Consider the following 22698-nt stretch of genomic DNA (forward strand, 5'->3'; position numbering starts at 1 on the left):
AAGTCCCTTTGCGGGTCCTGTCCTTAACGCCTGGCAAAACCAGGCGTTAAGGGAGGACCCGCAAAGGGACCTCGGAATAGGGTGGTAAGGGATTACTGGCACCAGTGCCCTTACCGGTACTGGTATTCCCTTACCGCTCGGATCATAATGAAGCCCAATATTGTACCTGCCACCAATTCTGGGGACACTACAGGGTGAAAAATGAAATCGGTTGGCACACTCCAGCAGGCTTTGGCAATTTGTGGCACTGCCTCCACGAGTTCTGTTATGCCATAGATGAACATGTCTGGATCCATGGGTATGCCTCCAACCACTACATCATGTGCCATGGCGCGTATTATGACCATCTCTCTCATCGCACACATCCCTGGTGTGGTGCAGACAATGCTGTGATCAGTGAATGAGATCGTCATGTTCAACTTGCTTAGCAGGTCCCTGCCGAGAAGGTTGACAGGAGAACTCTAAGAGTGTAATAGGGGAGTGCGCACCACCTTCCTCACCACTTGTACAACCAAGTCTTTAGTACATGGAACCGTAGAAATAGTCCCAGATAATCCCTGCGTGTCGAGAGTTTTGCCAGATAATTGGAATTCCCCTTCACTGATGCATGATTTCTCAGTGTCCGCATCAATCATAAAAATGAATTGCTTGTTTCCTATCTCTGGGTTGAGGGTCATCGACAGGACCGGACAAGCAAGTGCTTTGTGTGGGCTGTCCTAATCAGGGTATGTATTTGTCCCCAGAAATGAGAAGGGGTTTCCCCCCACTACGTTTGCGTCTTGGAACAGGGCAACCATGCCATTGGCCACTCCATTAAAGGGGCTCATGTTACCTGTCTGCTGGAATGTGTTGTGGGGCATATATAGTTGCATCGTTTTCTGTGGTTGCTGCTGTAGGGGAGGGCCTGCTATCTGCGGGGGCAACTGCGTGTAGGCTTGGTGCATTTTCTGGGGTATGGCGGTCATTCTGGGAGTCGGTCCTTGAAGGGCCCCTTGAGGCGGTGTACCATAATTTTGTTGACCGTCTGGGGGGATGAGATAGGTTCATCTCCTTCCCAACATTACCCACTTTTGTTACTTCTACAGTAATGAATATCCCTACATTAATGGGTTAATTTACCCTTCTCACTGTGGCCTCATACTGTGGAGTTCCCTTTATTGGCATTCAAGCTGTACATGCTGTATGCAAACTTTCACCTGCTTGTGCATATTCTTCGGTGTTCATGTCATATAAATACATTCCCCATCTCCTGCTAGATCTACCCATACTTCCTCATAGTTTTCAGGGTCGGGGGGGGCAATGGTGGTGTGGCATAGGTGGTCTACTTCATCTCCATAGTAAATAGGGATCATTCGAGGGATGGGCTGGTTGGTTTGTATTTCACTCACTCACGTTTGTATTGCAAGGTACTTTTGAAGCACCAATTGATACCATCATCATTTCGCTGCTTGGCACAGCTTTGGCACAACACCAGAGTGACATTTGGCAGGTGCAGAAGATGACCAGGATGAACACGATGACAGGGACAATCATCTTTATGATCTTTAACCAAGAAGGGGTCCAATCGAAGGCCAGATCAAACCAATTTCACTCTGTGTTCCTCCTTCTTTCTTCATGTAAACTCCCAATCCATTAATTGCTACAATTATATGAGATAGTGAGCCATTCTCTGCATCTTCTGTGGGCACAAATGTGCAGCAAGAATCACCAATCTTGTGGCAAACACCTCCTTCCATCGCCGTCAACATGTCGAGCACATAGCTATTCTGCATTGTCATCAGTCTTAGTGCTCTTAGTTCGACCTTTATGATGTTGAATCTGTGTTCAGTGTCATTTGCCAGCTGGACCAGTTCCCAGCGGACAATTTCCAACCAATTGGTGCTGGTTGCTGCTTATACAACGGGTGGCAGGAGTGAACCCAAGAATGTCTCTGCTGAACCAAAAAATCAGTATTCATCTCGAATCTTGACAAGCAGTATAGATGAGTCTTTGGATAAGTAGATCAACCTATTTCTTCTTTTCAGTTTCTCTTACTGCCTGACTCCATGACGGATGCAGAACTCAGGCGATGGTAGTGGGTTATGGTCTTCAAATGTTGGAGGAGCTGTTGGGACAGTATTTGGGATCGGCCCCCTTTTCAGATGTTCCTCTAGGGACTACTAATAGTGGTGAGTGCAGCATGGTCAGCGGACAATAGCCCCACCATGATGGTGGGAGGAGCAAGTACGCTTGGTGGCCTCAGACCCAGTACTAGTCCATCACTGCCGCCGTGCCCCTTTTCAAGTCTGGAATCAACAATGTTCTGTTAAATCATTCATTAGAGCCGAGGAAGAGAGTTTCCTCGCTGTGGAAACAAAGTTCATAATTCTCTTATCTGTGCACTTTCCCTGGCTTTTTCATTGCCGCAATCCATGTCAATTATGTAATGTGTTCTGTCCATGTTTGTACACAGGTTCTTTCCATTAAAGCCACTACTTCTTCCTTGTACTCCATTGTGATGCTGGAAATGCATCGGAGGGACAGGGCCTCCGTATCCTTGTCCTTTACTGCCTTTTTATTGTGTGTTCTGTCATATTTTCTGCGCAGGAGTTCATGTAGGACTCCTGGCGGTGCAGCTCTCTCTCTTTTGGTTTGGTGAACAGATCCGTGGGATACCCTTACAGCACCCATGGGTGGGGGTACAACCCTGTGCCCATAGTGTATGTTTTTGGGCACCTGTGGGTGGCCCGCAGAGCAGGGTATGGGCTGGTGGAAGCTCCATGCTGAATTTGACAAGTGCGCTGAGTATCCTCCATTTTGTGATACCCAGGCCCTGCCATTGGAATCAGTTGCTTCCTGATGGAAAACAAGATGGCCCTTGTGGCCTCTTGCTTTCTATTGCCTATTACCTTGTTTTCCCAAAGTCCTGGGAAGCCCTGACTCTGTCCCTTCCCCCTCACTGGCTGTTGGGTGGAAGTTCCATATGGTGTTGTTGTGAAGTCCAGTCCAGACTGACTGGAGCCTTCCCAGTGACTGTATGTTGTGGGTACGCCCTGTGGGTGGGACCTGGGTGAATGGAGTGTGTGACCAATATACACTTCTTGTTGTGGCTGTCTGGTTTCTGGTATGAGAGACAAAGACTGAGACAGCCCTGCCCGAAACTGGCCTGAATGCAGTGTGTAGTGTTGAATAGCTGGGTACTTGTCCCAATACACATTCCTTGTTGTGAGTGTCTGAGAGGGAGGAGGATGGCCTGAAGGCACTGTGTGCCTGATTGGCTGACTGACTGCATGAATGCCCTTCTGTATGATTGGCTGCTGAGAGTGACCCAGCAGTGTGGATGAGAGACAAGATCGTACATCTGGGGACCTCTCACCACTGGAAATTGTTCAGAAGCTGTGTCTACACTTGAAGAGTAACTGGAACTGCTGATCCTCGACGCCCAGCTGGAAAAAGAAGACTTCCTGTTGCATTTGCTTTGACCTGATCTGAAAGCTGCCAAATTCGTTGAAGACTGATCCTAGAGAGGACCTGGTAAGGCACCCTCTTCCCGTGCTCCGAGGGACCATCGAGCACCGCTAACCTTCGCCGAAGCTCCCTGGAAGTCAGACCCTCGAAAGGCTGCCAACCCGAGACGGGACCGCTGAGGAGAACGAAGCAAAGCACCCGGACTTTGCCGCTGTCGAAGTCTATTGCCATCAACCAGGGTTCGCAGGTTTGTGTAACCGCTGGAGCTTCGTCGAAGTTGTGTTGTCCAGCCGTGGGGACCACTTGATGCCGTGCCGCCAACGACCGGAGCCGCCCACTCCTTTGCCTAAGAACATTTGAATCCAAGGACTCCCTTGCCCTCAACTTCGACCGATTTGTCCCGCCGGTGAAAGTCGCGGACGACCAACGCGCCCAATGAGAATCCGCCGGTGGGTTTCCCGCCACCTAAAGGCCACAAAGACTTCGACGACTCAATGTCCTTGTTTGGCCACAGTTATTCTGAAACTCTTTGCGGTCCTGAACAATCCGTCGCCGAGGTGCCCCGCACACCTCATCCTCGCAGAACGTCACTGACGAGCACCGCCTGGATCGACATCAGGGTCTCGGCACCCTTGAACTTCTCATCGCCGCCATCGACAAGTTCACCATCTTTGACGCGTCTCGACGATCCGTGGCTCCTGCTTTAAAGGGAGTCACTCAAGAAGGACCCTTCGATGCGTCTTCGAAGAACTCTACTCCACCAGGTACAATATATGGACTGGGCTTGTGCTACATATCTTCATTTTACAGGTTGCCCAGGTGGGGAGATCTCCACACAGAACTGTACCTAGTGGTAGGGGCCAGTATTCTGCCTACCGTTTCAACCATCTTGCTTTCCTTCCTATCTCTATTGCTGGTTTCCGCGTTATTGATCTGTGTGACATTTTAACCATACAGTTGATGCACTTTAATGAGATTCGATAACATTGGTGGTACCACTTTAGAATTGTATATATTTATCATTGTTGATTTCGGAGTACAAAGTGCGTTATTGTGATCGTGTACATACCTTTGAATATTAATTATATAAAGACTGCGTTTTCAGTAATACAGTGTGTGGACATTCCTTTGTGGGGGTTCAGGGACTACCCTGTACTTAAGAACCAGCCTGCATCACCTCCTGAGAAGCTAGGCCTTGATTGCTCAACTACGTTACCAATAATAGAGAATCTTGGCTGGGGTCACCTGTGCCTCTCCTCTACCATATAGAGAGCGGAGGTGCAGACACCCCCCTCCAGTCTTTACACCCAGAAGCCCTTCTGCTAGGCAGCTGAGCATTGTTTCTTGCCATTTGTTATTTACACATTTTAGTCCGTAAATAACTAAATATAGTTGCTGTAGGCAATTGAGGGTTCTTGGGTTGTCGTTGCATTGCAGGGGGTCTGGATCCACAAGCTGTGGTTGCACGCTGTGTGCCTGGAAGCTGCCTTTTATTATACATAGCACAAGATTAACCATGCATTGTGCCTCTATAATTGGAACTTCCTGTGGTACTAAAACCTTGGGTGCCCCCAACACATGCAGTATTAATAAGCATGCATAGCAGCTGGCATTCGTTGTTTGTCTTCCTACTGAACTCATGTCAGTAAACCAGCTATTGGACAGCTCAGGATGTGTAGAATCTTCAATAGCACCAAGGCCTAGGCCATAGTATGCATCATATTTGGGCCTACGCGCTTGCCTTCTTATTCTATCATGCCTTGATATATATCTTCTTTTTAGTGTACTACTGCTAGCATTGTTACTGGTAATGGTGTTGCAAAAAAAATTCTAAGAATGGTAGGAAATACATTTTCTAATATTTTTCTCACACTCTCACTCATCCGTACAAATACTTTTGCTTGTGTGTTAACACTGTTATTGCTCTCATGGGAATAGTTATACATATGTACAGTGGCATTGCTGGTTTTGCTTAGCAGTACAATTCCCTTTATGTTCCCCCTTACTCCCTCTTTTGATGGCTTGCCCAGAAAAAATATGTAGCCCAATAAATCCCTAACATAAACATTGATATAGTAAATAGGAAGATGCTAAAGTGTAATCCACAGGTGTAAGAAAATAACCATCAGAATTAACATTATACTTAATTAATTTGTTATTATACAATGAATCATTTGACGTTGAGGGTTCCATCTTCTTTATTCCTGTAGGGGAAACAAAAACGGGGGTGGTGGAGAGAGGGTTAGAGAGAGAGGGGGGGATAGAGAAGAGAGAGAGAGAAAAAGAGAGTGAGAGAGAGAGAAAAAAAGAGAGAGAGAAAAAGAGAAAAAGAAAGATAGTTCACTTTTTATAAAGTGCTTACGTTTTTCGCAGCTATACATGTTTGTCATCTGGGACATGTAGTCAGGTTATTATTTCTGAGGTAGTCATTTTGAGGTAGATGGGTAGTATGTTTAGGGTAATTTTGAGGTATTTGAGGAGCTCTTCGAACATCAGAGAGGTGAATCCAATACCGAAGCCCCCTTTTTACAGCAAGAGGGGTTGAAAACACAACTTCATAGGGGCCAGGGAATCTGGGGTTATTCCACTTATGCACAAAGCTTTTGACATATATTAGTTCATCTGGCAGCAGTAGTTGGGTGGGCGTGGGATCTGCGGTTGGTGGCTCTGCAGTGTTCGGTGTGTCTTCTAGCCGGGGTAGTGCAATCTGTCAGGAGACATGTTTAATTGAACGTGTTAGGTTTGTCCAATAATCCTTGAATTCTTCTCCTACAACCACTGCAACCCTATGGGAATCTGATGCCCTCCTTACTGGAGAGATGGATGTATGCATGCATGCATCTGCCAGTTACTATTTTGTGCGGTGAAAGGTGGTGGTCTTTAGTTGGTTGAGTGCATAAGCTAAACAGGGCCAAGGGTAAACAACGCACCCAGTTTTTCTTTAATGTGGTGCAGAGCTTGGAGAGTTTGCTGTTAAGGAGGTTGTTGATTCCCTCAACAATGCTGTTTGCTTGGGGTGGTAAATTGAGCACTTCCAATGTTTAATGCCAAGCAGAGCTGTAATCTCCTTGAAGAGTTCATTGAAAAACTGGGTGCTATTGTCGGATTTCAATACATTGCACATGCCCCATTGCCTTGCCAGTGCATTCTTGTTGTCATAGTAGGTCAGTAGGAGACTGTTTACACCCTCTCTTTGACCATAGCTCTTTTTCTTCATTCGGTGTTGTGCCCTGCAGCTCAATGAGCTGTGTAATGGGTAACGCTGTGTATGGTATGTTTTGTTGATCATTTGATGGTGTACTTATGGCATACTCTGGAATTACTGGGGCAGGGAGATAAGCCGTCATTTTGGCTGCAGCATCTGCTTCAGCATTCCCTAACAAAATGTTGTCAGTGTTACCAGGGTGGGTGGCGCATTCAACGATCGCTACTGCAGAGGGTTGTGATAATACCGAAATCAGCGTATCTAGTAATTTTGCGTATTGTACTGGGGAACCATCTGCTCTGTGGAAACCTCTTATTTTCCATTGTGACAGGCCAGCATGCACTGTTGTAGAGACGTGTGCCGAGTCAGAATAAATGCTCATGTGGCATCCTTGTGATGCATGTAGTGCCTCGATAAGCACCACAAGCTCTGCCGCTTATGCTGAATAGTGCATGGGCAATATTTTCATTACTAGTGTCTCATAGTCTCCTCTCTCGAGGCGCACAACTGCTGCACCTGTATGCCTTTGCTCTTTGTCTTGGTCAATTGTCACTAAACCATCAACAAATAGTACTTCTCCTTCCTCCAATGGGATATCTTTTGCTTTGGGCATGTCATCTTCTTCCCTTTTTAAATGTGGCACAGTCGTGTCATTGCAAGTCCTTGTCTGTACATACTGCTGTTAGGAACGTCGCGGGATTTACTGTTTTGCAACGCACAACATGAATGTTTGGCCTTGAGATGATAATCTCGTATTCCGATGCTCTCTGTGTGGTTAGGGTACACTTCAATCTTTCTTAAATGGTGAATACTGAATGCTCCATGTATAGAGTTACTGAGCATCCCATCACAATTGTGGAACTTTTGTTTTATTTCAAAGGTAGCTGCAGCAAGTGCTTTTCGCATGTGAATTGCCCTTCCATTGCAGTGGTTGTAGGAGAGTCAAGCATGCTGCTGTCGTAGGCCAATGGATTGTGGCCCATTGTGCTCTTCTGGGTCAGTACGGCAATTATAAGTGTGCCGTTAGAATCGAAAATATGTGGAATACTTGTGTATAGTCTGCAGATAGATAACTAAGGCTGTGGATATTACTTCTTTCAAATCATTGAAATTGTGCATGAGGGGGATGAAGGTCTGCTGTCGAGAGCGTGAAAAAGATGGCAGCAAGGTCCATTCAGATTAATGGTCGGGGAGGGAGCATAGAGATCAGTTCAGAAGAACTGTAGATTGCATCTAGGGTGTGGGGCATGATACCAGTTAAGTCAAGTCGGGGGCTTCCAGTTTGTACAGGATTGGTCATGTCATGGGGTTATGCAGGACATTGAACCATATATTGAGATCCGCTAGCATGGCCAGGGAGGGGTGAGTGACCAGGGTGGCCGCTAAGGAGTCGCTGATATTTCTGTTGTAGCCTGTGGGTCTGTACTTGAGTAAGAAGCTGTGAGTAAGTGTGGAGGAGATGATACATTTCACTAGGAGGGATGCGCATTCTGAGTGGCATGCTTGTTCCTCGGAGTGTGAAATGGTGAGGTGGGATTTGTAGAGGATGGCATTTCCACCTGCCCTGCTCAGTATGTTGGGCATGAAAAGGGAGTAGCCCAGGGGGAAGACCTTATGCTCAATGTGTCAGAAGTCCTGAGGGAACCAGGTTTTTTATGATTAAAAGGAAGTCTGAGCCTTCAGCGGATATTAAGTCGGATATGTTGTGGCGATTTTTCGCATCAGATCTAGCGTTAATTAGGATGCATAAAAGTCCAATGTTAGGATGGACGTTTGCTATGCGGTTAGGAGGATTGCGGGAGGGGGTGCAGAGACAGTGGTGGCTGCCTACAGGTAGGGGGTGCAGAGGTGAGGTGGGAGAGAGCGTGGGCGAGGGCATGAGCTGAGATCCCCCCGGAAAGCCCTATGGGTGAAGGCAGTGTGAAATGGAAGATGGTTTGATGGGGCAGGGTGGGGTAGAGTGTGCTAGTTGTTGATAGGGGAGAGCTTACTGTGGGAAGGTCCAATGTCTCTGTTTCGGGGATTGATAATACAAACCCCAATATTAACATTCCCTATGATATTTATTCTGGGAGCTATCAAGAGCACATGGAATACAAGATCACAGAACTATGAGATGTTGTAGTACTCCTTTGCATTTCAAAATAATGCTCAGGACAAAAGATGTACCTTCAATCCAGTAGTATCTGTGGAAACTGGGTAACTTCCCTCTATCCTCCCATTTGAGGGTGTAAACAACGAGCGCACCCTTACCTCTAAATTGGGTACCCAAAACGTCTCTGGAACTCTCCTATCCCCACACGATGCACCCTTAGGAAGGGATGCTAAGTGTAATTAAACACCACTTTCATGGGCCTGGCTATCCCACTTATGTCTCGGTAATGGAAGCAAGGGCATACCCTGGTGCCATTTCATGCTACACTTGCAGCGCAATATTCAAAATATGTCACAGAATTGATTCTGGGACATACTGGCGTGGACATAGTGAACGTGAGGGAAGGGCAATGTAATACTGCAGAATACTCTTTATGTCACAACCTATTCAGGCATATGGCAATGGACTAGTGGTGCTGTGAAACAGTGAGGGACTGGCATTGGGAAAAAGCTAGGAAGAATTGGTAATACTAAGACTTTTCGATAAGACAACTAAATTTCAAGACAGGAAAGGGTCAAATGTGCAAATAGTATGAGAGTTGGTATGCACAACTATAATGAAGTGAGCAAGTTGGCAATGGATCATACTGTGGGAAAATGACAGTGATTTCCAGACAAACTGGAAGAGCTGTCTTGACCATGGTATGTACAGAGGAAGGATGGCTGTGATAGTACACAATTCCCAGGGTTGTTAATCATGCCGGGTTGTTAATCATGCCACCGGATGATGGTAAAACACAGTGAAAATGTTGGCTAATATTCAGGCGTAATGGAGAATAGTGATGTGATTCTGGAACACCATAATGAGAGGACAGTGAACACAGTGATGCTGACAAATATTGATAAAATGCACACTTCCTTGGAGGATACAATAGGGTAGTGTTATAAAGAAGACATGCAGTCAGAAATGATAGATGCTGAACCTCATCACACAGTTCAGATAAAACGGTTTATTGTCTTTTCATCAAATCTTTTGCATCGGGGGACATTTCCATTGAATTCTTTGCAACAAAAAAATTTGCATCGAATGCATTTCTTTAAAGTTTTCTTTTTAATGGGTGCCCCCCCCAAATGCCTGTTTTTGACCCTTTAAAACCCACCACAAAACAAAAATGTACCCTTTATGCCTCAAAAACATGCATTCGATGCATATTTTTTCATTGCAAACCCCTCAATGCAAAATAATTTGATGGAAAGGCATTTGATGGATAGACTAGATACCGATAAAACAAGAAGAGGATAAGGTATATCCCTGCCTCAAGTGTACCCAAACAAGTGGATAACACTCAGATTTACTTGCGGTCATTTATTTTTGCCATGTGTTTCTAGCTATTGTAAATGGGCGTTTTTACTGATATGCAGTGATTTTAACAACAAAAAAGAATGAATTAAATGATAACGAAAAAATATCAAAAAATATATATGGGGATGTGGGTAAAGGGTTAACAGGTGTGGGGGGACGTTCGGGTGGGTTTGGAAATGAGGGGTTTGATGGGACAGGCCCCCCAATTTAAAAAATAAAATCGACATTTTGTTTTCTTTGTTAACCTTTAATTCGTAATTCTTTCATTCGTTCAAATCACATGTAATTGTATTTACCAATACAATGTGGGTGCTTATATTTTGGTCTCTTTGTCCCTTGTTTACACTCCTGATTAGTTCACCTGCTTACACAGATAGTAGATACCCTTCTCCCCGATGACGGCTGCTTACACTCGCCCTCTCGAGTTAAACAAGCACAGAAGGTTTACAACCTCATGCTCGAAGAATCATTGGACATTTTAGTTGCAGCTGAGGCATGCATGACAGAAGCATCTGCCATGAAGTGCTATGATTGCCTCTCTGCCAACTACTTAATAATCAGCAAACCACATACGTTGGCAAGAAGAAATAGGAAATGTCAATTTTATAGAATTAAAAGATATCTTTTCATGATTGTTGTTCTCTGAATTTTAATTCTTTTGAACATTTAATTGTTAAAATTCGAAGTAGTCCTGAATAGTCTATAAGTGTTGTTTTTATCACCTTCCTAAAGATTCCTGAATAGTCTACAAGTGTTGTATTTATCGCCTTCCTAGAGATAACTCAAATGTTCTCACCAAATTTCAATTTTTGTGTGAAGACCTTTTTCAGTTCTCACATCCCCTCCTTTGTCTAGATGATTCTAATTATCATGGTGACAATGGGACCAGCTTGTTAGCACAAGATTTGGTATTCACACCCATTTGAACGGCCCCACTCATACTGCAGGACATCAGTTGGATGTCGTCCTAGATAGATGCATTCCCATTACAGACAAAGTTATCACCCCTTGCTGTAGATAGATCATTTTCTGATTCACTTCTCCCTAAGCACACTTCTGTTTTCTCATACATTATTTTTTCCTCCTGTTCTGAATTTTCAGTCAATGATTTAAAAATCCCTGGCCCCTTTTAAAGTTCATAAGGTTTATACTCCTCAAAATGTCGACAGCCATCTTGAAGTTGAGGATGATACTTATTTTATCTGTTTTCTGAACTAGTAGACCCTTGATGTTATTTGTCCTTTGATGCTGCAGAATAAGAAATCTGCATTGAAGCAGGCTAATTGCTGGCATACCTCAACTCCTACATCATTTAAGGATGTTTGGATCACCATTGGTGGTCATCCCTCACTCCCTCTAATATGGTGGCATGTAGGCCCATAATAAAGCACACATGGTAGCTATCCTAAATGCTAGAAAGACGTACTATGCAGCGCTCATAGAGTCTGCTGATAATTCCACTAGGGAAACTATTTAAGCAATCAGACTATACCAATGAAACTGTTCACTTCCAAATTAATCCTCTGAAGTTCTCCTCACACGTTTCCCTTTTGCATGTTCAAAATCTCTGCTATTCTAACAAGATTTCTGCTGCTCATAGTTATGCTCTTAGTTCCTCTGTAAAATACGTGCAGCCATCAGTGACCACCATAGCTCCCACATCTTCTGCAATGATGGTTTTCATGTTCAACCTTAGATTCCACTTCTCTTTGCAGGATTAGGTCATTACTAGACAATTCCATTAGATCCGTGCCCCACTAAGATCTGGAAGTTAATCATGCCTTCTATCTTACAAGAGTTACTCACCACCATCAATAAATCCCTAGAAACTGGTGTTTATCTCAGCTCCTGGGGACACAGTCCAATTACATTGTTATTAAGAAAAGTCTCTGGCGACCCAACACAGCCTGACCATTATTGCCTTATTTCCCAACTACCTGCGGTGTGTCGTGTTTTGCAAAATCACTTTGAAGCCGATCATCTTTTTCACGATCTGCAATCAGAGTTTCGACCAAGGCGGGCACCAAGACAACCATCCTAGACACACAAGAGCATCTTCTTAAGCAAAGGGGCAAAGGCAAGCAGGGAGCACCGATCCTGCGTGATACATCTGTGGTATGTGATAACACAGATCACAATATCCTTCTTAATCTGCTTGTAGATTTGTTTGGACTGTCGGGTACGATATTGTAATGGTTTACATTTTGTGACAGTGTGCAGCAGATTAGGCTTGGAAAGAAGCACCAGTCAGAGGAGACTCCAGTGCTCTGTGGGCTTGCCCAATGGCTCAGCCCTCTCCCCATTACTCTTCAAGGCCTATATGTAACCGTTGACAGGGTTAATCAAGAAGGGGTGTCTTTGTTTTCAGATGTACACAGATGAAACTCAGCTGCTAATCTTGACCCAACTTCAAGGGATATGATTAGGGTGGCAGGTTGTCTACTTTAGCTTTAGGCTGGATGGGAGACATCTAGCTTTGCCTAAATGCAGGCAAGATGGATATCTCCCTCACAGGCTATTGGAGACATACCATATACTCTGCCTTCCCCTAGCCTAGCAAGATCAGTCCTTCTGCAGTCCCAGTTGAATGGGTCCACAATCTGTGCAGCCAAATCAACCATGCTCTTTAATTTTTGTCTGTAGTGCCAAGACAACTGTTAATTTCCAGCTTAGCCTCATTGCCAAACTTGCCCCCTGCTTAGCTCAGTCCATCAGGCTTCAATTGTCTAGGTGCTAAAATGTTCTCGGTTCTCCTATCATAATAGTGTTTACAGTGGGATCACAATTTGACGACTTGAAAACCACAACTCTTAGCAGAAAAACAAAGAAACTCCAGAAAGACATCAAAGAGTTTAAACTAGAAGTTGTCTATCCATATATTTCTGACAATTACATTAACAACCTAAACCAGGGATCTGCTCAAGGCCCATCAGGAGCCCGTACTCAGAGAAATCGCCAAAGAGGGTTAACCTTTTCAGGCTCAAGCAGTGGGTCATCTTCTGACAATCAATTTAAACAACAACGACAACAACAAGGCCCACCACCGGCAAACCTCACATATACCCCCTTCCTTTTTTCCTTTTTTAGGGGGTGGGGGTTTGGCAACCCCCAATGGGGTTTACCTCAATGGGGTTTTCAACCACGCGGAGGCTGAATAAACCAACGCCCCCGGCGCCGCCGGCCGAGATACTAAACTCAACTGAAGACTCTGAAGTAATTCCAATTTTCAGCCTAGCCAAAATCACACTCTCGAAGGCTGAGACTTCGGTTCTAACGAAAGGCTTATCATTCGTACAAACAACCCAGACAGACTGGTACGAATCCGAAATGGAGATCCGTACCTTCCTAAGAAAAGTAAGATTATGGACCTTTTTCCAAGAACATAACTTAGCGGCAGAGGAACTAGAAGAGGACACTGGCCTACACAACCCCTCATCTTTTACTCCCTCGGACAGCCAAATACCAAGTGAACTTCTAACCTTTGAAAGATGCATCCTAGAAGATTTTGCCCGACTAAAAACCAGAACCACCAAAACTAAACACAATTTGACTCTAGCTGAAAAACAAGCCCTGACATCGCTCCAAAACGACAAGAACATAATCATCAAACCCTCTGACAAGGGTGGTGGACTAGTGATCATGACCATCAATCAGTATAAGAGCATGGTGCTGTCACTACTCAATGACCAAGACAGCTACAGCGTTCTCCGAAAAGATCCCACCCGAGAAATATCCCAAGAAATATCTGAATCCGTTAACTTTGCACTACAACGCGACTGGATTTCCAAAAAAGAGTCAGAATTCCTGATAAGATCCCCAGGAAGAACTCTGTGTTTCTACGCACTGCCAAAGATACACAAGGACCCTGTCAACCCACCAGGCCGCCTGATAGTCTTGGGCTGTGGATCAATTCTTGAACCACTATGTAAGTTTGTCGATTTCTTTTTACAACCCATCAGCACTAATAAACCCACTTACCTTTGAGACACAACGCATACTATTACCATATTTTAGGCTTTGAATTCAACCCGACTGAGCAACTCCTGGTTAGCATGGACATCAAGTCCCTTTATACCAGCATCCTCCAGGAAGAAGCAATTGAATGCATTAGGGAATGGTTAACTTCAGATCCTCCAACAAACAGGACCCCCGCTAATTTCATTTTGGAGTTAATGACCATAGCACTCCGTAAAAACGTTTTTACTTTTGACAATACTACATACCTGCAGATAAAAGGCACCGCCATCGGCGCGGCCTTTGCTCCCAGTCTGGCAATCCTCTTTATGGCCAAATTCGAAAAGGGACTTTATATTCTCCAACCTCAACGGTTGGCAATCTCAGATTAGTCACTGGTATCGTTACATTGACGACGTCATCTTCCTATGGAGTGGTACCCTATCTGAACTCATGACCTTCTGGACCTGGCTGAACACTTGCAATTCTGACATTCAGTTTACCATGGATCACAGCAACTCCGAAATGAAATTTTTGGATCTATCCATATGCCCCAAAAATGGCAAACTAATATGTGACCTGTATCGTAAACCTACGGCCAGCAATACCTTACTGCACTATGCTAGCAACCATCCGGCCCATACCAAAGATAACTTACCATATGGACAATACTATATATATATACATATATTGTACCTCACTGAGGGCTACAAGGACACTCTGAGAGCCTATTTGGTCGACTACTAGCGAGAGAATACCCTAAAAAACTGTTAGAACAAGCCAAGAAGAGAGCACGTAACAGCAACAGAAACACCCTTCTCCAATTACAACGAGAAGATACAGGCTCTAAAGAAGAACGTCTGATTTGTGTCATCACCTTTGGGACCCAAACCTCGAAAATCAAATAAATTATTAACAAGCACTGGCACATAGCACGTTTGAACCTACCTGATGAACCAATTCCAAGATTTTCTTATAAACGAACTAAGAACATCAGAGAGCACCTTGTACACTCCCTGTTCCAACCCATTAAAAATGCCACCCGCTCCTTACGACCCCTACAAGGCCATTACCCCTGCGGTAACTGTGTTGCCTGTCAGTTTACAAAGCAAATGAGCACATTCCAAATTGAAAGACGCAAATGGACACTCAGGGACCTTACCAATTGTAAGAGCCAGAACGTAATTTATTGCATTGAATGCCTGTGTGGCCTTTGCTATATTGGCCAAACCACACAAGCAATCAACATCCGAATTTCAGAGCACAGGTCAAAAATTCGATGTAAGAATGTAACAGCGCCTCTGGTGGAACATTTTGTGACTGACAACCATACCCCCAATAACATCTTTTGGTGGGTGTTTGAGAAAATGAAGGGAGGCCCTGACATCCAACATAGCCTGCTTTGGAAAGAATCACGATGGACACACAGACTTGATACCTACCATCATGGTCTGAACGAGATTTTTCAACCTGTACTGTGAGTAAGAGGCTCCTGCGCATTTTTATTAGCATGGAGCATTTTCTCCACACTTGGCCTGAACAAGACTTTTCAACCTGTACTGTGAGTAAGAGGCTCCTGCACACTTCTATTAGCATGGAGCATTTTCTCCACACTCATGTCTAGAGCCCCCACTGAGTCTCTTTCCATAGCCCCGTTCTTAATTTGTACGTAATGGGGCACCTCATAACATCGGTACTCATCTATCCCCCATATCTAGCTACATTGATCTAGACACCTATTGCGCATTACCAATACCTAAAATGCCGCCTCCTTGCACCACTGATTAGCGCCTACTTTTTCCAATCAACATGGGACCTGTCGGCCCACTTATTTCCACTTACTAATATCTTCCTGGTTACAGGTACACTAGCACGCCCCGTGCCCTGTTCCCCTCGTCTCGCCAAACTGCTTGTCTGAGAACGCACGGTTATCCCGGACACACGCGATCCCTATGGCAACCAACCTAAACACTAAGAACATGCCGAATGCGCATTTTCGTTAGCGACGAGCCATATTTCTCTGCGTACGCTTCGCGCGCACACCGTTTGTCTCAACCACTGAGGCGAGACTACGCGACTGCTTCACTCGTCTGCCCGATAGCAGCTGACTGTTGCGGCTGCCCCTTCTGCCTGTACGGCCGAGTTAGGTAAGCCGGGGGTCTTGCGCCGCGGGCGCACATCTGACAATACGGCCTCACAGGCCATTCAGTGGGCACGCGTAGGCTGAGATCACCCCTCTTTCCTCTCTTCTCCTGCACAATTGCAGGATTTAACCTGCATACCGTGTTCCATAGCACAGACCATTGCTATATTTTAAACATGGAACACTGGACAAGCCTTGGTGCATATCAGCCACAATCAACAGACGCCTTGGCTACTCCTCTTTTTCATTTATGTGAATTTCCTGCCTTTCAGTATCATGTTGGTTTACTGGGAGCTCGGTGCCTGCCTTTCACCCATTCAACACTATGCTTTGCGTCATACTTAAAGCATCAAGCACACTCGCTAACACAATTTAAAACACAAAATTGTTGCCACCAACTTTTTCCCGCATGAATTGCACCCTCCAAACCACTTAAAACGAACATTGTAGACCACTTCACTGTGTGAATACGGGAAAGTATCATCATCTTTATCTAAACGAGCATCTGGTATCTTGTGTTTGCTCCCTGTTTAGGAGTCTACTTCAAGGACTGCAACCATCACTGCCCATCACCAATCTTCGTTGCATATGGCCTGATGACTTTACTTCCTGAACCCCACAGGTACTAGTCACCTTATGATTTGCTCCCTTCTTAACTAAGTGTAAATGGGTACTACCCATGCTGTGCATCAAGCAATTATGACTTTTGTACAACACCACATGGGACCCTGGCACCCATCTCATGTGGCCTCCCTTCTTATTCAAAATCCTTTTTAGAAACATTCTTCTGTGAATTTGACTGAGGAGCTCCACAGACTCCTTGTTATCTACACGATTGATCTTGGTACCTGGCACCAATTCCTGCGTGGGGTGAACTTGAGCGCTTGGGATTACTAGCACCGGCAGGTAAGTGTCCTGACCGGCACTGTGAGAATTAATCAACCTGAAAAATGCCCTAGTACTATGGGCACCCACTATAGAAAACCCCACTCACTAAGATATCCATGTACCCCCTACAGGGTCCCTGATTAGGAGCCCTGATGAAGGCGGATTTACCACTGTATATCACTGCCGAAACGTGAAGAACACAGGGAACACCTGAACATCCTGTACCCCTGTTTGTTTTGACTCTTGTGTCTAATCAACATCTTACCACGTCGGCAGAGATCAGATATCTTGTATCCAATGACCCTGCAGCATTCATTGCTTTCTTTATTGAATAACTCTGCTACACTAAGGATAACTAAAGTTTCCAAGTTGGGATCAATGATGCAATGGACCTACTGAATTCTGTACATGCACTTGTATCCCTTCTCAAGAATACCACTTTGTTAGTGATTTAACTACGGAACATTGTCATTTTGTTTTGTAATATGCATTTTCTTTAACAATTCCTTTGTAATTCTGTTCATTACCTTAAATGTACCTGATTATTTGTACTAGGTGAAATTTTCCCTTTTTTCCTTTTCCTTATTGTTACACCAAGCGCTGAAAATATATGATTGCACTTTTTTATAAACCTCCTGTTGGTTCTCAGTTCTTTTTTGTGCTTAGAAAATCCTCTAGAAGAACCTTGCACAACTACTTAGTGGGTGGAGACCTGCATCTAGCGGCCGACTCATCCTGAGGATTTCTAGAATCAAGAAACCTCCTTTCTTTTCAACACCACCTCAGTGGACAGTTTTAGTGACTAATATACCTGTCCACCTTAAATTTCCGTGGTCCACAATACAATTAGTAAGGGTACACTCATTGTTTAATTATTACAGTGGGATCACCAACAGACTTTTGTACATTGCTGCTAGTCCGAAATCATGCCATTCGAATCTTTAGAGACCTTCAAAGAAACAACCACATACCATCTCTGAGATCTAAATTGTGTTGACTAACCATTTGTCAAAAGGGGAACCTTAAAGTGGTCAGAAAGTAATAGAAGGGCCACAAGCATTGGGGGCCCACTTAATTGACAGACCTTGTAGTAAGTTACTGAACCAGTGGGTCAGTTCCATCTAACAAATCAGTGCCAATTTTGTAAAGAAAAAATAAACTGGGTGCGACTCTCTTCAAGCTTTGGGAGTAACTGTTGTGCAGTCCTTACCTTCATCAGTTTATCTTTTACCCACTCAGTCTATGTTTTATCTCAGGCCAAGCAACATTTACTTGATCATGGATGAGTGGGTTTTTATCTTACTTTGCTTTTCTCAGCTTCTTGAATATTGTATGAACTGTCATGTTTGTATTATCTTTATAATCTGTTATGTGTATTGCGTCTGTAACCTGCTTATTGGTTTTTGTGCACCTAATACATTTTCAGAAATGAAAAGAATATCCTGCATGGACATGCTAGCAAAGATTGGGTAAAGCTTTCACATGCTGGGGTGTAACTTAATGATAGGGCATTACAAAAAGGGGCATGCATCCTAAGAAGTGCTTCCGGTAAGTGCATTCAGGCAGTGAGGGTTGCTGCTGCTTTATGCTCTCTTGACTTTTGCCATTCATTTTTTGCTGCAGAAGATTACTCCGCACACCACCTGTAGATACGTACAAAAAGCTATGGCCTGCGCATTGCGCGCATGTCTCGTGAGAAGTGCTTCAGACAAGTGCCGTCAAGCAGTCGGCCATTCACTGGAGGCAACGGCAGCATCACTGGTTTGAGGCGGTAAGCCTTGTGTGTGGCTTTGCTTATTCGACTTTACACACTTCCATTTCCTGGTCAATTTAACTTGTCCAAGACACTGGATCTTGTTAAGATCACAGAGAATTTGTATGATGATGTGGCGGATATTGACTACATGAACTATTCGAGGGATTCTTATAGGGAGGAACCTTCTATATTAACTATTAGTAAAGCTATCTTTATCCTTTGTTCTAACATCTCACGTGAACAAAGAGATCTTTGAAATGTAGTCTATAGAATTTTTGATGTTATTTTGGAAAATAGTACTGGGGTTCACTTGTGGAGGTATTGCTGGATTCTCAGACCCCGGTATATTTATTTAATTTATATAATTTAAACATAATTAATTAATTTAATTGTTTTTCTGTAATGCGCATAATACCGTAGCTGAGTTCGGTTTCTAAGCGCAGATCCGGAATTCGAACTGTTGATTTGCGCGATCTTACTTCCAAGGCCAGCGTGTTGCCCCTGTGCTAACAAGTAATCTAAAAGCAACCAGCGGCGACTGATGCTCGAGTTGTAAATGAGGTGTTACATCTTGATGAAACTTGCCAGGACTCAGAGAATATTTTACAACTGAATAATGATATAGAGTACTGTGGATCTGCTACACAGCTGGGTGAAGGTTATGGTAAAGGTAATAAAACCAATGTGGAAGCGTAACAAAAACAAAAGAAACATCAAAATATGGGAATCAGAAACCAGCAAAAAAGTAATCCACAACCCCAAAAGCAGAACTCGGGATCTCTGGCTATTAGTTTGGCTTCAAATATTGTGCATGTTCAATCCTCTGATAGCTTTGAAGTTGCTAGACCGAACCCTCAAAAGAATAGGAAGCCTATTGGCTGTACATTAGATCATTGGGTGCAATCTGCAAAAAGACAGCAGAGTTATTCTGAGGATCAGCATGATATGTCACTTACTAGTTCCTTCACTTCCACTAGTAATTCGGGTGTTGAGATGGATAATGCCCCTTCTAAATAGGAGATCATAAAGATATAGTTAAAACTAATACGGCAAATGGTTCGCAAACTGTTGGAGAAAGTAATCTGGGACAAATCAGATTGGTCCCTTGGTTAAATCAAAAGTTTACTGGCCAGGTGAAAATTACTGAATTGTTTGCTATGGATGATAGCCCTTATTTAAATAGACAAATGCTTTTACATTTATTCCATCATATACCTCAATTAGATTTGATTAAATCAAAGGATATTACTTTTGGTGGAACTTCCTCCTTTAAATAGTACAACTAATTGGCCACTGGTGCACTTTATCTCTACTGTCACAGAGTATATGCTAGCTTTCACGCAAGAATATTTAAAAATGGGCTTTGAATTACCTACCATTAGTGATCATGAGGCAGAGTATGATATGGACCATGTATGGCAGATTATAGTGATTTAAGTAATTTAAAAATTACATAAAATAACAAGGGTCGATCAGTGCAACAAATGTCGTCAAATATATAGCATTTTAAATTGAATGAGAATGCAACAAATTGGGATTGGCTCCCTGCAGCCTTTTTAACTAAGACGTATTGAAATACAAATAATTATGAGGATATAGATTCCACAAACAAAGCTCCTTTTGTGTTTATTTCTTGTAACACAGGGGGCTTTCATTCCTAAACAGGAGGGGATTAAAATATTGAAGCAAGCACATTTTCTTGCACTTCAGGAAACGTGGCTGATACAAGATTTATTGATGGATACACTATATTACAGAGTTCTGCTTTGAAAAAATCTTTAGGTAGACCATTTGGGGGCCTTATAATGAGTGTTAAATCCTGTGAGGAGTTCATTGAATACTGGCTGCATTTAAGAAACCCTTATGTTCTTCTAGCAATAATAGTGATTATTATCATAGTGTCTCTCTAAAAAAAAAGTTTCAAAATGTATATGATCCGCCGGGAGCAGTGCACACGAAAGCTATTGTGAAACATGTTGATTTGATACTTTGTAAATAGCTACATGAATATCCGTGGTTGCATTACATTGTTCTGGAAGACTTGAATATGCAACATTCTGCTGCTGATGTGCATACAAAGCAGTATGGGAGCCCCTCTAATTACCTTGAGATATGTTGGTTCACCTTTATAGAGGGATGTGGTATGCAGTATTTGAATCCAACTGGCAACAGCTTTACTGATTCACCTCTCCCTATCTTTACATGGCACAATGGAAAACATGGATTCAAAACTGACCATATCTTCATATTACAGGATCTTAAAAGTTTGTTTACTAGTAATGAGATGGAAGTTAATGACCTAAGTGATCATGGGGTGCTTACATTTTACCTAGATTTCAAAATGTTAAGAGTACACTTTATATGAAGGATAATATTGTATGCAATAGACAAGGTAACAAATTGCTTTGGAATAGAAAAAATATAGATACATTTAATAACTTGCTATATTATAATTTTTCTTTTGGAGCATATGCTTAACAGGAGTAAGGGCTATTTTATTAACTGGGAAACTGAAGAAATTGTGGAGAAAATTGATATTGCGGTTAATTTTGTGTGTTGTCTGCTGAGGTGGTCAGTGTGCCCAAAAACGAAGTCTTATAATTTATATAACGCTGCCATTGCTGATAAGAAGCAGGAGTTAAATACCCTGACTGAATACCCTGACTGGAATAATTAAGAAAACAATTTTTGACAGTAGTATAAGGAAGAAGCGGATAAAACATTTCTGCATGAAATATAAGAATTGGCTTAGGGCCCATACAAATACTACCCATAATGCTAGATGGCAGATCATTTTCACAGCATTAAGATCTCGCCATAATCGAAAGTGTTGGTACTATGAGATCAAACATAATATGGGAAAGAATAAAGAGATCAATCCAATTCCAGAAAGGTTATGGATGGAGTATATAAGTGGGTTGTATTTTAGCAATCGGACTTCTAGCTGGCTGAATAATGATATCAATCAATGTAAGGAGCAAATGAAGGATTCTGCATTGTATATTTACATGGTGGAGGATATCCTGGAAATAATATTAAAGTTAAAATCTTCTCACGTTCCTGAGCCTGATGGAATCTCTAATATTGGTGCAAGGAAGTGGTTTGTGAAAGTGGTCTGTTGGTGGCGTTTCGGCTAGTCTCTCTGCAGTCTTTCTGCAGTATCCTTGGATTTGGAAGGAGCTACAAGCAGCAGTATCCATATTATCCATGGCACAGTGCAGATCATGGCGCGGAAGTGGTTTGCAAAAGTGGTCTGTGCTGGTCCGTTTGGGGGCAGGGACGGTAGATCATCTTTTCGTCCCCCCCCCTTCTTCATCCTTCCTAATGAAGTAAGAGCGTGTCCAATCAGCACGGGTGGATGAGGTGAGACCTGCGGAGCCACAATCTAAACATATGAACTGCTATAACTGTTGAAATGCCGCTTAGAGCCAGGGTTACTCCAAACCCACCATTACACACAATTCTAAGGTCTGTGGCCTTAGATCTGGGAAAGCTCACTCCCATCCAAACATCGGTGGAAAAGGAAACTTCCTGCTTCGTGTAAATGTGGTGGGAATGCCACTCATTCAGACCCTGTAGCAGCAACCCAAGGTGAGATGAGGGGTACAATTAACATGTATTTCCCCTCCAAGTCTGGGGGGGTTGGAAATCCACCAAACATGTCTATTGTGCAGGAGGATAGAGCCCCCTGCCAGGAGAGCCAGAGTTTTTCACAACGTGAAATTGACAACTATTCACTTGTCAATTTGTGCTACGCCCTTCATGGAAGCTTAGACAAATTACCTGCTAAGGATGTAGGTTCATAGAAAAACACACCTCCAGGGGAAATGGTAGCTACAAACACTGGG

At 43.5% G+C, this 22698-nt stretch overlaps 1 long non-coding RNA gene across 1 annotated transcript; it reads left to right on the forward strand.

The window, feature by feature from the left end:
• The first annotated feature begins 16751 nt into the window (after nucleotides 1-16751).
• Nucleotides 16752-18169, forward strand: LOC138528769 (uncharacterized). The gene is made up of 3 exons (XR_011284237.1): nucleotides 16752-16828; nucleotides 16984-17112; nucleotides 17226-18169. It is a non-coding gene; the product is annotated as an uncharacterized lncRNA (long non-coding RNA).
• The last annotated feature ends 4529 nt before the right edge of the window (nucleotides 18170-22698 follow it).

The sequence above is a fragment of the Ambystoma mexicanum genome, chromosome 7q (genome assembly GCF_040938575.1).
Source record: "Ambystoma mexicanum isolate Mex_15411 chromosome 7q, UKY_AmexF1_1, whole genome shotgun sequence".
NCBI classification, from domain to species: Eukaryota; Metazoa; Chordata; class Amphibia; order Caudata; family Ambystomatidae; genus Ambystoma; species Ambystoma mexicanum.